The sequence below is a fragment of the Amblyomma americanum genome, chromosome 6 (genome assembly GCF_052857255.1).
Source record: "Amblyomma americanum isolate KBUSLIRL-KWMA chromosome 6, ASM5285725v1, whole genome shotgun sequence".
Classification (NCBI taxonomy): Eukaryota; Metazoa; Arthropoda; class Arachnida; order Ixodida; family Ixodidae; genus Amblyomma; species Amblyomma americanum.
In genome coordinates, this window is record NC_135502.1 from 97,279,325 (window position 1) to 97,294,774 (window position 15,450).

The 15,450-nt window shown below is 49.8% G+C and overlaps 1 protein-coding gene across 1 annotated transcript in view; it reads right to left on the reverse strand.

Moving 5' to 3' along the window:
- Nucleotides 1-15,450, reverse strand: part of LOC144093904 (uncharacterized) — a 174,821-nt gene that overhangs the window by 132,233 nt on the left and 27,138 nt on the right. The gene's annotated exons all lie outside the window — the stretch shown is intronic.

Sequence of the window (15,450 nt, forward strand, 5' to 3'; positions counted from 1 at the left end):
TTCACTCTCTCCTTTATCCCTTCCCTTACGGCGTGGTTCAGGTGTCCAACGATATATGAGACAGATACTGCGCCATTTCCTCACCCCCTCAAAAAAAAAACAATTATTATTATTCATTCTATGCCACTGTGGTTACGTACAGCCCCAGCAAGAGTAGATAGCAGTGATGAAGAGTGACGCTCCCGTGCTCCTTACAGCAGCAGTCGTACTGGGTATACTTAGTGTGGTGCCTGTCGTTGATAAAGCAGTTGACGTAGGCAGGCTACGGTTTGTAACTCACGACCAGTTGATCTAACCCAGAATAGCGGCTCGTCCAACAAGAATTCTGGCTAGTATTCCGTTCACCGTGCGTACATAAGATTTAGTGCCGTTGCCTAGGAATCGAAGCTTCTACCCTAGTAATACTGGGGTCACCTCTGGTAGTGGGCAAGTTAGGGAAAGTTCGGAGGAGCGTCGCGCCAGCTGCGCGAGAGACTGCTCGGGAAGAGAAACATGGGTCGCACAATCCCCAACCGGTGGCTATGATAAGAACAGACGTTAGTAAAAATTGCTTCACTTTACACAAGGACTGTAGCCGCGTATATGAACAGACAAAACTAAAGAATAAGGGCCACACAAGTTGAGTCAAGAAATTGCGGGGCAGTTCAGACTACTAGGAATACTACTACTTTTCAATACCACTAGCGCAACGCAGACGTGGAAAATGTTGTAAAACGCGCCTACCTGTGCAGTAGGCATAAAATATCAATTCAATAATGAAACACGCACACCAGGAGGCCGAATCCGCGCAGAACACCATACACATGCGGAAGGTGTCTATCACAGCTTTGATATCATGCTCGACGATTTGCAAGAAAATGATATATCTAGGTATGAATTCACAACTGCTTTACACAAAATTTTGTATAATATACACAAGTACAGGCACTCTGCTGATAAAAATTGTTCACACTAAGATATAAACATAAATTTAAACCGACACGAGAGTCCATGCAGTTGCTACTACAAAAAACCTAAAACACCACAAATATGCAAATTCGCAACCTCATTCCGAACAGTGGCATCTGCCTCGGTTTTTTGCTATTACATTCGACGACATTAAGGACGAAATTGATCAAACACTTCAGTTATTGTTAGTTTATCTCAGGCGTCTGGCAGTGCCGGGTATTGAATGATTATGTTCAACTGGCCGTAAAACATTTATTCCTAGGAAAGAGCATGGTGCTAAGAGATCGCTCTAAGTGGTCGAGAGTACAGGTGCAGTCAAAAGTAAATGGAAGCCGCGAGAGCGTGGAAAACTGTGCCGCAGCGCTTTCTACCGCCGGCTCTGGTAACTGATTAGCTCGGCCGCCATCAAGCAGCGAGCGCTGTAAGCCGACCCTTATCTGGAGCGTACGGCCATCCCTTTTGGCGTCTCGAACGGATGCTTCTTGCTTTTCAGATACGACACCACGGATTTCTCTGGCGCTACCGGCGATGTGTTTGAAGAGCGATTCGCGCCGTTTGGTAATACCCAGCACCTGGCACGTGCGACATCGGGCATACCTGGCAGCGAGCACTGCCACGATTGTTTAGTTATGTTTTTGCCACGAGCAGCGTGCTGGTGAGCACTTGTTTCATTTCTTATGCTCAGGTTGGAGGGATGGATTGCACCGGTTTTTCGAAGCGCGATGCCGTCCAGAGTACCTGAATATGAACGGCGCAACATAATTCCCCTCTACGTTGAAGGTGTTCCTCAGCACACTATAAGTCGTCGAGTTGGACGATCGATCGGTGCTGTGAATAGGATTTTCCAGGAATATCGAGATGAGGATGGCCGCATTGAAGACGCCCCTCGTTAAGGGAGACCATGATTCACATCGACAGAAGTCGACGAACTCATCATGGCAGCGGTGGTGGCTGATCCATTACAGAATACGGCCGATATTCGAGAGGCCCTATCTCTGAACATTAGTGAGGCTACAATCCGCCGACGCTTGCATGAAGAAGGACTCAGCAGATGCGTGGCCGCTCAGACAACCTATAGTTAACAGATCAGCAGAAGCGCGCTCGACTGGACTTCGCGCGAGCCCATGAAGAATGGCGAGTAGGCGATTGGGTTGAGGTCATCTTTACTGATAAGTCGACTATAACCTCAAGATGTGATCAACAGAGCCGAGTATGGCGCCTGTACCACTGCAGGTAAGAATTAACTATATTCACTTAATGATATCGCGCTTTGCAATTGTCATGCAATGTTTTCGGCATGGATGAATAATCCTGTGTGCAATGCTCAAGTGGGCGTTTCGGAATTTGTTCCAGAGGCCTTTAACTTTGTCTGGAAGCTAGAGATAATGCCTGCACGTAAACAAACCGAATTTTAAAACGGGTTCGAACCTGACCGTGGCGGCTGCGTTTTTATGGAGAAAAAACGCTAAGGCGCCCGTGTGCTGTGCGATGTCAGTGCACGTTAAAGATCCCGATGTGGTCTAAATTATTCCGGAGCCCTCCGCTACGGCACCTCTTTTTTCCTTTCTTCTTTCACTTCCTTCTTTATCCCTTCCCTTGCGGCGCGGTTCAGGTGTCCAACGATATAAGGGGCAGATACTGCGCCATTTCCTTTCCCCCCCAAAAAAACAATTATAAAATGGCGCTTTCCCACATGTCTAACGATAACGTTTTTTTTTTTTTTTGCACGTAGGTATCAGCTGGGGTACTTGCACTATGTGCTCAGCAGGGGTCTCACGGCTGTGAATAATTGGGGAGCGTCTGCAGAGATGGACTGGGCCCACTTGCGCAGCTTCCAGCGAAGTTTAACTCGGCGTCCTACTGTGATGTCCTTGACAGTTACCTCGTCCCGTTCGCCCTGGACGAGCCCTTTAAGGATGAATTTTACTGGCTTCAGCAGGACCACAGCCCCGTCCACAAAGCTAAAGTCGTCCAAGACCTAATAGAAGAGCGGGAGTTCGACAGCTGCAATGAGTGCCAAAGGGCGAGGACTACAACATTATAGAAAATGTGTGTGAGATCTTAAATCTAGCTTGGCGCACATGAAATTGGGTGAAACAAGCAAATAAGAATTGTCGCTTGCTTTTGCACCGGAATGAGACCGCATTAAGCAAGACGGCGAGTTTGTGCAATCTCTGTACGATTCTCTGCCCCGGCGCATGGGAGCAGCCATTCGCGTTAAAGGCAGTTTCACGCCCTCCTGAACCGCGTTTACTTTTGCTGCTTGTATTTTTTGTTGTTGTGAAACGAATTCGTTGAAACTCTGTCTAATAAGAAAAATAAAGAATCCCCTTGTTACGTTCGACTTCCTGAGCATGCGTTACTACCTGGCCAATTCGAAATGCGTGTCTTTCGCGTATTTTACATCGCCATCTGTTACATAGAACACGCAGACCAAACCAGCATCGTGTCCTTTTGAATATTGAGTGCGTATTCGTTCTAACATATGCGAGGGTAGATGCACAACTTATAACAAAGAAGCCAGCAAAAAAATAAAGGGCTGTCCATTGCTGGTCCTCGTTTCATGCGCGGACACTGGAGAAGCCACGATATACCATGTAAACCTAAGAACAAGAAAAAAAAACGCCCGCGACACGCCGCTCACGGCAAAAACATAGCTAAACAGCCGTGGCAGTGCTCGCTGCCAGGTATGCCCGCGGCCGCACTTGCCAGCTGCTGAGTATTACCAAACGGCGCGAATCGCTCTTCAAACACATGGCAGGTAGGGCCAGATAAATCCGTGATGTCGTATTTGAAAAGCAACGAGCATCCGTTTGAACCACCAAGAGGGATGGCCGTACGCTCCAGATAAGGGTCGGCTGATAGCGCGCGCTGATTGCTGGCGACCGAGCTAATCAGTTACCAGCGCCGGCGGTAGAAAGCGCTGCGACACAGTATCCCACGCTCTCGCGCCTTCCATTTACTTTTGACTGCACCTGTACCAAGGCGGATTTATAGTGGTGGCGAAGGCTGGGCCGAAAAGTGGTTTAGCGCGACTGCAGCACAACCAGAGGATGGGGGGCAAAACACTCATATAAATAAATGATAAAACTACAAAATTGGAATGTAATCTGCCAATAGAAAAGAAAAAATATATTAGCACCTTGTTTTATGAAAGAGGTAAGTCATTTTATTAAAACCTGGCAAATTTTGTATTTTTGCAACACTCTTGACCTGCCCCCTATTCATGAGTGTGCGGTGCATTACAGCGCGTCTTTGCAGGCCTTGTTTCGATACCCGGCTAACCCGGCCACAGTGGCGATTTCTTATCGCCAGCTGTCTGCGATGGCACGCCTGGTAAAGCGTATAAATTTAGCTCGCCGGTCTCAAAATGCTCCTTTTGCGAAGTTTTCGTCGTCCTTGCACGTCGCTTCTTTGTCACCGTTCGGTAAGATTTGCACCCCGCTGCACCGCTGCGGCAGTTTTCTCGGTTTTGTCGTTTCCTTCGGCGTGCGGCCAGTGCGAAGTCTTTTTCCGTCTTTGCACGCTTCGCGCTCTTCTTTTGAAGCGCTTAGCGCTTCATTTCAAGATGAGCTTGCGGCATGTGAAGAAACGATGCTCCGTGGTACACCAAGGCGGTACACTGCGACAGCGTGGATAGTACCATTGGTGTCACGCTACACCGATTCCCGCTGGACTTTCACAGGTGTGTCGTCTGCTCTAGGTATGCGCGATAGCTTCGATATGGTTTCGCCGGGCTGTTCGCTCGTGTTTCATAGCTGTAACCCGTTCGTGCGTACTTGGCTTCATGTCTTTTTCAATGTATGGTATTTGCTCCTACGTTGAGCACGTTTGAGGGTGCTAAAGCTGGCTTTAACATTGCCTTGCAGATGTAAACGCACCTGCTATATTCTTTCAGCTGAAGAAATTAAATGTGAAGAATAATCCCAGTGTGCCCTATGGTCTGTGTTGATGCGCCTACTTATGTCATGTTATGTTTGCTTCAATTGAAGCTGTCGTAGCATTGTTTTCTATACTTTTCAATTTCCTGACAACGTTCGTGGCACTTCAGGGCTTTTTCCTATCTGCACTGTGACTATTGAGATGATTAGCCAACTTAAACAATACTGCTTGTGCTGCCTGTGACATGTATTTTTTGTTTGTGTGCCAAGGGTGTGCTTTGTGACTGTATTTGTTTGGTTGCTGCAATAAACAATGAATATGAAACTATGAAAACCATACTTGCCGTACACTCTATTGCGAACTGTGCACTTGAGCCAGTGTTTTGTGCATCATACCTTGCTGTACTCAAAAGCTCTCAAAAGTACTAGCACCAGTATTTGCACTACGAATCATGCATGCTTCGCCAGTGTCTGGAAGTGTTGCTGCCTTTCTATGCTGCCCCTCCTTTACCAGTCACTTTCATTGCGTTCCCAATTGCACAATAACAAGGCCATAACTAGCAGGAACTCGAGCACATTTGACTGGCAAAGGTTGGGGCGCGCTGAAAGGCAGCAACCTTCGAGAGATACGGGCTCGAAAACGCGGTTTCTACAGAAAGACCGCTTTATAATTCGCGCCAAAAGCATACGTATGCGTGACGTCATTCTACGTCACGTTTGCGTAGTTTGCCCCCCAAAATCCAGGGGGCGCTGGAGTGCCCATGAGCCGCCATTTTTTGGACCAATGGGCGTCTATGGAGCCTTCGCTACCAGTATACATCTACCTTGCCTGTACTACATAGCCCTCGACGACTTTGCCAGTCCACACCACCGTCAGAAGTTTGATTGTGGGGCCAGAGCTAGCCAACACGGTCTCTCACTGCTCGAGCGTAGGGTTGGTAACCAGGTCACCCTGGAGTGGCGCTATTTTTGCAGTCCCATAGAATGTGACCGTAGCTGGCTTCTGGGCCGCAGTGTTTTTAATTCAGGCTGTATTGGTCAGGATAAATGTGTGCGAGCAATTATGGGCGCGTATAGACCTCGTCTGCCCAGGACATCACGTAACCTCTTGTTCTGTAGTCAGGCTTTTGTGCGGAGGGAGGAAACTTTTCCTCTCTAGTTTAAAATGATTGGATAGATCACGATACGTGATCATGGAGTTCTTCGTGAAATTCAGGGAGCCAGACTCATCCGTTGCCCGGTCGACGACACCTCGGAGTTTATTGTGGATTGCTCAGCGCGCTGCTCTATGCCGCCGCCAGACTGGCCGCCACAGGCTTCTTATAGGCGTCACCACGTGGCGCCACCATCTTGCTACACGCTTCTCCTGCTTGCACCCTGGCCCTGGTTCTTTAAAGCCCGGGCGGTCGTCATATTCGCGGTACTTCCTTTCGTCTAGAAGTTGTGGTTTCTTCCACCACAAGTCAGCTTTAAACGATGTGTGCCTCTGAGTACATGCCCTTCTGTCGCTTTTCAACAGAGCACCCCGTCATGTGTAAAAAAAGAATAGTTACGAATAAAGGGGGTGTATTCAGAAAAAAACAACGGTGGGTGCACACACAATTTAGGGGATGTGTTGGGAAGTCGCAGAACTCCACGACGTCGGCAGCATCGGAGACCGAAAACAAGCAGCTTTCGCATTGGTAATATAGGTGGCGCCGTCGGGTGGCTAACCGAGTAACGATTGTTTCACTAGAAGCTGCGATGAGGGGGGGAAATGAGCGGTTCATTTTGAGACGCTTTACTGACTGATTTACCCGTATTTAGCAAAAGCGTACCAGAAATCGACTTCAAACGATTCACTCAACTCTTCCCCCTCCCCCCCCTCCCACCACCTCATCGCTGCGTCAACAGTAAAGCAATGGATGGCGCTTAATTCTGATCGAATCAGGCAGGTACATCAACAAAACGTATTCTCCCCACAGCCACGGAGCAGGCGCGAATACTAACCAATGCGGGAGAGTAGAAAACGAGGATAGAAAACTGCCTTGATCGGTCGGATTTCTGTATAAGGCTGGAATTGCAAAAAAGAGGAGGTGCTGGTACTGGAATCAGTAATGGACATGATAGAATTTTTATAGCTAAAAGCAGGTTACACGCTGTAGCTGCGCCATATATCGATGCACCGCGAGGAACAAAAATCTGAATTATAGAGTCGGTATGTGGTCTCCGAAGCAGTGTGCACATACGTACCTAAACGCATATTGAAACGTCAAGGCACTTGGGTGGCACGTATTTCCATGAAACGCCGCCGTACTGAGCTGCTGTAAAACCCCGCAGCCGAGAGCAAACAGCGTGACACTAAAGGGATCACCTGAGCAGTCGAAGATAAGCCCTTCAGTGCAGTGAAGTTAGCGACTTCATTCCTTGTAGGCTTGCCGCGTTATCCGGCTCGTTATCCAGGACTCTTCTTCAAGCAGCATTTACTCTTTACTGTAGTAGAATACATATCGGCTCTGTATAACAAGCAAGAAGAACAACGCCAAGGTTCATAAGTTAAGCTTATAGAAGAAACTCTTCGTGCATTCTGATACTTCTGCGCTTCCTAGAAGTACATCGTACTCTAGCAAGCGAAGTTCATGCGCCGTTAATGGGCGAAGTGCCTGGCCCTCCACTTATAAGCTGCGAGACTAGATGGCCCTTGTGCGCTAGGCCCACTATAAACGTCGAGAAATGAGCTCAAGCTGCGATATAAAGTGTATTATCCGCCATAAGCGCGGATAAAAGACACGTTCTTGGGATATAGGAGAAAATGCACATGTGTTGTGAAAGGTAACCACCTGCAGTCAAGCTGGTAGAGCCGTAAATGTAGCACTAGAAGAATGAGTACTAGAAGAAGACGAAGACCTAGTGGGTGGATACGTGTCTGCTTCTAGGTCTGTGTTTTCGCTTTTCGCTGTCTTCTCGTGTGTGGCGTGGGTCGGACAGTGCCCTCCGTGCGACCGAATGCTGACGACGCCCCTACGGAGAAATTCCCGGCACGGCGGGCGCATTCTCAAGTGAGAAAACCCAACCGGAACCCTCAGGGGCAAGCTAGGCTTAGCTCGGCGCTGCCGAGCGAGGCCGCGCTACGCGTCTGCATGGATTCTGCGTTGTCGACGACGGCTACGCGGATGCCCGCTGTGTTGCCACCTGACGCAGCCTCCACGTCCACGCAATCGTCAGCGCCTCTAGGCCTCCAGCCTGCGCCGTCTTCCGATGCTACGACTTTGGCCTGTGACATGGACTGCTCTACCGCCTCCGTGCCCGTGGCACTCCCTCAAGAAACTGTGCCCGTCGCGCCAGTTCAGTATTCCCACCAAGGGCCGTCACCAGCGTCTGAGCCTCCTCCACAGATGCCTCCCGTGAGTCAAGGCTCTCTTCCGCCTGCTGCGAACTCGTTCCGCGTTACCATCAAGCCTACATTGCGCTTTGATATGACTGCCATCCCTGCCCGGAATGTTCAAGCCACAATTGACCATGCCCTTGGCTCTTCGAATTACTGCGGGTTTGTCGTCCATCGCCCATCGAACATCATCACGGTAAACTTGTCATCCTTGATGGACGCCCAGAAACTTTGCGCAGTTACGCGGATCCCCCTGGATGACAGCAAGCATGTCCCGGTGCAAATATATTTTGCATCTGGTCCTGACACACTCCGCTGCATGGTTTATCATGTCGACAGCACGAGCCCTCCCGAGGAGGTGCGCGCAAATATTCGCTGCTCAACTCATGTTGTACTGCAAGCACGGCCTATGGGTCGTCTGGGCTCATACCTGCTCATCCTGCAAGGCCCGTTGACTCTCCCGAAGTACCTTACCTACTACGGTGCGATCGTCAAACCACAGCCCTTCCGACCTCGTCGTATTTTTTGCTATCACTGCCACAAAGAAGGACATATGCAAAATACCTGCCCTAATCCAGCAGCTGTGGCCGACATGAATGAACCAACAGCTCATTGTGCCCTGTGCAAATCGCCGGACCATGACATTCGATCCCCCGGTTGTCCAAAGAAGAAGGAAGCGAAGAAGTTTCACAAGTCGCCTGCAAAAATGGATGTCCCTACAAGTAATCGCTTTGCAGCTCTCGCATGTGACGACACCGACTTCCCTGAACTTCCTTTATCTGAGCCTGCTGCTCACCATACGTCTCCTCGCCAGCGTACATATGCACAAGCGGCTCACCTTCCCGGATCAAATGGTACGCCCAAACGTCCAGTGCATCCATCACATGTGGATACTACAGATGAAGACACAGCTTTAGACAATGCAATCGCGGAGGCTCGCCGCCGACTAGACGAACTCACCCAGCGCCGGGAACAGCGTCGTTCTCAATCCTCTCGAAGAATTCTCATAACTCGGGAGCAATCATCAGAGGAATCACCTAGGGTAAGCACTGGCCCACAATCAGGTGCCGACCACCTGTTAGCCGTGGGTACCCCGACAGTGGACAAGATATTAGCGCTGATGAAGCAGGTGACATCCCTCATCGTGGAAGCTCTTCGGCCTCGTCATGGATAGCGCATCATCATCGGTGGTGGTGCAGTGGAACTGTCGAGGTTTCGCTAATAAGGCCTCTGAAGTGAACATCCGCCTTCGCGACGGAAAGCTGAGGGCATGGGCGTTCCTACTGCAAGAGCATAATGCACTCCCACGCCTTTCAGGTTTCTGCGCATACCATTCACTATCTATCCCTGATCGCCGTTGCACCGCCTCCTCCCTCAGCCCAGGTAAATCTGCAATTTATATTCACAGTTCAGTTCCGCACACACCGCTCGACCTTTCACGGTGGTGCAACACACGTCAAGAGGTTGTCGCCCTTCTCGTAAAACCTGCACGCACACCCCTTATTCTAGTTTCTTTTTATAGTCGTCCTGGCTCCGCATCTCCCAATCTGGGATGGGTTCGTTTTCTACGTTCTACCAACTCGGGTATCCCTATTCTAGTTGGCGGTGACTTCAACGGCGCACACACTGCGTGGGGTTACCCATCGGATTCCTCAAGGGGTTCACACATCCAAGGGAGCTTTTCAGATCATTCCTTTCAACTTTTAAACCACCCGAATACTTCTACCCGCCCACGAGGTGGCCCGTATTCACCTGATTTGACTTGGTGGTTAGGCCCCGGTAACCCTCGTTGGGCTGTTGATTCTGATACTTGGGGTAGCGATCACAGCCCTATTTTTATCTCCCTCACGCCTACGCGTCTACGGAAAATACGCCGCACTGTACGAATAACATCATGGGATTCTGTACGCGCAGACAATCATTTATCTACATTCAACCCCTCTTCAGCATTGTCTACTCTATCTGATGTTCTCGCTACTCACACTATTACCACTACTGTAAATGAAGATGACCCAAACCCGGACATACATCTCTTGAATCTGTGGGCTCTTCGTCGCCAGGCGGATCTTTACGCTACTCGTCACCCCGATGACCCTTCGGCTCTTCCTACTCTTCACCGCGCTACCGCACGGGCGCGGCGCTATGCAAAGCGGCTAGGCAGGCAACGCTGGGTTGCATGGTGTGCCCGCCTGTCCTCTACGCAGGGCAATCGACATCTTTGGAGAGTGTTTCACGCCATGGAGCGCCCTTCTCAGGTTGCAGATTACACAGAGAGCATTCGCCTCGCGCTAAATGGGGATGAGGACACATTTGCACAACAAGCGGCCCGTCAATTTTTTCCACACCATGACTGCACCGCTACGTCTCCACCTGACTTATCGGTAACAGAGCCCCCCGATGGGATTGCTTCTGACCTCACCATGGCAGAGCTGCTGGCCTCCATTGACCGTTTAAAAACTACTACTACTCCCGGGCACGACGGCATACCTAACTCCTTATTCCGTAACTTGGAAGGGAGGGCTTTGGAAACCCTACTTGATACTTTTAACGAAGTGTGGCTTTCTGGCATCATGCCGGGAGACTGGAAGCATTCTATTGTGGTTCCAATCCCCAAGTCAGGTCAGCCTCCAGTATCTCTCTCGGCCCTTCGTCCAATTTCCCTTACCCCTACCATCTGCAAGCTTTATGAAAACATTCTAGCCGCACGCTTATCATGGTGGCTGGAATCCCATGATTGTTACCCAGATTCCCAAATTGGTTTCCGCCCACATATTGGAACGGAGGACGGCCTTGCTACTTTGGCTGCTGACGTGCTTGACCACTCTCCACAGAGTCACCTTGTACGAACCGTAATCGCTACAGACATAACAAAGGCATATGATAACATCCTTCACTCTGCCATTCTTGCCTCCCTTCAAACTCTTGGTCTCCCTCACCGGTTCCTCCTCTCCATTCACGCCTTTTTAGCAAATCGAACCTTCAGCGTGCGTGTCCACGGAAAGCCCTTTGGTAATTTCACTTCCAATAGAGGAGTGCCGCAGGGCTCCGTTCTCGCCCCCACATTATTTAATGTGGCTTTAATTCCTCTGGTTCGAGCCCTAGAGACCATCCCTTCTATCCGCGTGCTTGCATATGCCGATGATATCACCTTGTGGTGCTGTCATCCAGATGCGTCTATTCATCAGTCGGTCCTTCAACACGCGCTGGATGTATTGACATCTCGCCTCCCACCTTTGGGTCTAACACTCTCTCCTACTAAATCATGTTTCATTCGAATTGGAAATAAAGCCGCCTTACGGAAAGCTCCCCCTTTAAATTTTACGGTACATAATTCTCTGATTCCTCAGGTAGAAACTGTTCGTATTCTTGGTCTTCTCCTCCATACATCTGGGACTGGCACCCCGTGGCTGACAGCCACCCGTAAATCGGCTCACGCTACTCTAGGTCTGATTCGTCGCATAGCTATGCGCTCTGGTGGCGCACGTGCTCATACGGCCCGCCAGCTTGTGCGCTCTATCCTTCAGCCACGGATAGTATATCAGGCTCAATTTCAACGTCTCACCCGCAGACAGTGGGACTCCCTTGAAGCTATCAATCGTGAGGCTATGCGCGTCATAACATATCTGCCTCGTTTAACACCCATACCTGTGCTACAGGAGTTCGCCCAACTTAATACACTCAGTGAGATCATCGACCAACGGGTGGCAAATAGAGCTCGAAAACAGTCTCTCAAACTTCATCGTTTAAAGACACTTCCACCGTGGTCCTATTGCCAGCTCACTGACAATCGCCCCACTGTTTCCCCGTCGGTATCAGCAGCGTATCTGCCTGAAGGGTGCATATTATACACGGATGCATCTCATTCTGCAGAGAGGGGAGTTACTGCTGTGTATAGTCCATCTCATCCGCATCTCAACTCTCGCGCGACGTATACTGCGGATACGTGCACTCCCCTGGCATTGGAACTTCAAGCCATTTACAATGCCATTGCTTCCCTTCCGCTCGTTCCAACATTCAATACAGTTCACATTTACACCGACTCCCGCGCCGCCCTTAAACAGCTGAAGGCTGTTCGACGAACGTTCCAGATTTCACAATCTATTCATGTGCTCTGCGCAAAGTATCCATGTCCTGTGCGCATACACTGGATTCGCGGCCATGCCCAGGATCCACATAACATTCAAGCGGATGCTATGACTCATCTTCATACATTAGACGATCCGCCACCTTCCCCTCTTCCCCCAGATCCGTTCCTGTCCCACGTTTCCGATTCCGAAGTTCTGCGCCAGCGAACACGCGCTCTAATTCCTCCGTGTTCGCACCCTCTCCCCCGTAGTCTTACTCGGCAGGAGGAGGTATCCGTGCGCCGGATTCGGGCAGGGGCGGCTCTGACACCATCTGTCCGTCATCGGTGGCGTGCCAAAGATCTGCCACTACCTGACAGGTGCCCTCACTGTGGCGCTGCACCGGACATATGTGATGTGCGGCACTTGTTGTGGACGTGCCCAGCGACGGCTGCTATCAGAAAACGGCCCCTCAGGGAGGTTGGCCTGCGGTGGAACCGCGAAAGTGACTTCGTGAAGTGGACAATGGACAACCGTTTCATTAACAACCTCTGCGACTACCTCAGCGCAACGGTTCTTCACTCCTTCTTTTAACTTTCAATCCCGTGCATTCCTTCCCCCCTTTCCTTTTTCAACTTATGCCTCATGGCACACTTCTCGAATAAAAAAAAAATGTAGCAAAAACATACTGTTTTTTTCCTCTATGACTGATTTCGACCAACTTTCACCGCTTCCAGAAGGAAGACGATGTCAAATCGCAGTTCCTATTTTTTACTGCGATAGAAGTACCAGTGGAATTTGGCTAACATGCTAACGTTTTCTGTGTGAAGCCTCGCAGAGTGACGCCTTCACCTTCCACCTCCACACGAAGACAAACAAGCGCTTATTTGTCTTCGTGTCTTTCTGTGATCTCTCATCGCCCTGCTGAAAACGACATAGCGATGCTACATTTGTCGGATTGTGGGGGGGCATGTGCTCATCCATGACCACGTGACCGCGCCAAGCACGCGTGCAGACCTTCGCATTTCGTTGGACATGCACAAATTTTCCGTGTTCGGTGAGGATGCGCGCCGCAAGACGCCGTCAGCCAGCTTGAAACCACTCTCAGATGGTACGCATGACCGGGAGGTGAGCGCCCGCAAACATGTCGAGGTCTCTCACGCAGAGAGCACATGCTACGCACCAGTCATTTCGCTTGAATAATCCTTATTCTATTCTTTTTTAATCACGGCGGAGAATCTTTGTTATCTTTGTCATGTGTGCCGGAGTCGTAAATATCGCTAGCCCTACATCGCACATCGATTTCACACACAAAAGAAATTAAGTAAGGCTTCCACTTGTCTACCTTTAGCACCCCTCCAGAAATTTGATTAATAATAATAATTGGTTTTTTGAGGAAAGCAAATGGCGCAGTATCTGTCTCATATATCATTGGACACCTGAACCGCGCCGTATGGGAAGAGATAAAGGAGGGAGTATATATATAATTGTTTTTTTTGGGGAAAGGAAATGGCGCAGTATCTGTCTCATATATCGTTGGACACCTGAACCGCGCCGTAAGGGAAGGGATAAGAGAGGGAGTGAAAGAAGAAAGGAAGAATTAGGTACCGTAGTGGAGGGCTCCGGAATAATTTCGACCACCTGGGGATCTTTAACGTGCACTGACATCCCCTAATTTCATTTCTTGGGGAAACCTCTGGAGGGAACTCCGGCCGCAGACATGCAAGCCGAATACAAAAGGGAAGCTAAACTAACAAAAATGTTGTTAATTATAGTGTCGTGAATATTTGGGCGTTAGCTATTGCGTGAAATCGAAGAATTTTTGTAAGGCATGTTTGCTTATGTCGGTTTTTGTAATGAGGTTCTAAATCATTCGACAAGGCATGCTAAATATTCCTACGAGAAGCATGATTCACGACCTCCATGAAGAAAAGAGTCGCCGTGCTCGATGTAGTGCTTTCGTGGCGCCCTTTACACGCAGCGCCGGAAACTAGCTCTGCCCGTATTTTTCATGCCTCTCGTATTTTTCATGCCTGGACATCTGCTCAAAAGCGGTCGCTCAAGCAAAGTTAAGGCTACCAGTTCTGCATGCGGACAAAGTGTGAGGATGTGAGGAGAGCGTTTCGCTACGCGCCTGATGCGCGTGCTGCTGGTTCGCGCGAACTTCAATCTCTAGGCCGCGAGCGGGTTGTCTGCGATTCGAACGCGTCATCAAGGCCACTGGATAGGATAGCAGAACTTTATAGGATAGCAGATGAGCCCATCTCCGCAACGGTCGGCTGCCCCTATTCCAGGGCTTCGCTGGATGCTGCCGTCAGCTGAGCTCGCCGTATCAGACCGATCTGGTCATCGCGACAGTCGCTGGAGAGCATACCCTCCCATTGCTCCGCACTTGGGTTCGGTATAATTGGAATGACGTCGACTTTTTGGCATGCCCATGTTGTGTGATATAGTTCATGTTTTTCATGGCACCACGGACACTTGTGTTCGTAAGAGTGGGGTGGATTTTACTTAGTGTGTTTAGGTTTTGATGTGACCCCGTTTGTAGTCGCCTCCATGTGACAGTATCTTCTTTGTTTAACGATTTCTTCCCTGGTGGGTACCGCATCCTGATGCCTTTGTAGTTGTTTAGTATGGCCGAGTATTCCAGAGATACTGGCAGGGATTTCTCAAGGTCGTTGACGTTGGATTCCCGGTAGTTAGTATATCCTAAGTGCGCTGCGATGAACCAGCAATGAACGAGGTTTCAGGTATTTTCAGATGCGAGCGCCTCTTCGTGGCGAGCGTCTCATTCATTCTCCATGCGTACTTTTGCCGACCGCTGACAAGCGGCGCTCGCAGCCTTGACGAAAAGTGCGAGGGTCGGCATGTCGGCATCCTTTGATCTTTGCGCCGATGGCTAGGCATGGAAAATATAGGAGGCTCTGGCCCGGCGCTGATGAGGGAGACACGGTTTTGAGGCGCCCTCTGGGGTTAGCGACACAAACTTGCACTGGAACCGTGCGTCGCGGCAAGGCGCAGTTTCGTGGCGCGCTTTTTGCACAGGCTAATTTCCGGACGTCGATGACGACGCCTTAAGATTGGGGTATGAGCTTCGCACCGTTTGCCACATTCTACGTAGTTCCAAGCGCGAGCGTTCTTGCTCAGAAAAAAAGGGAAAAAACAATATGTGGATTATCTAAGCTCATGCACG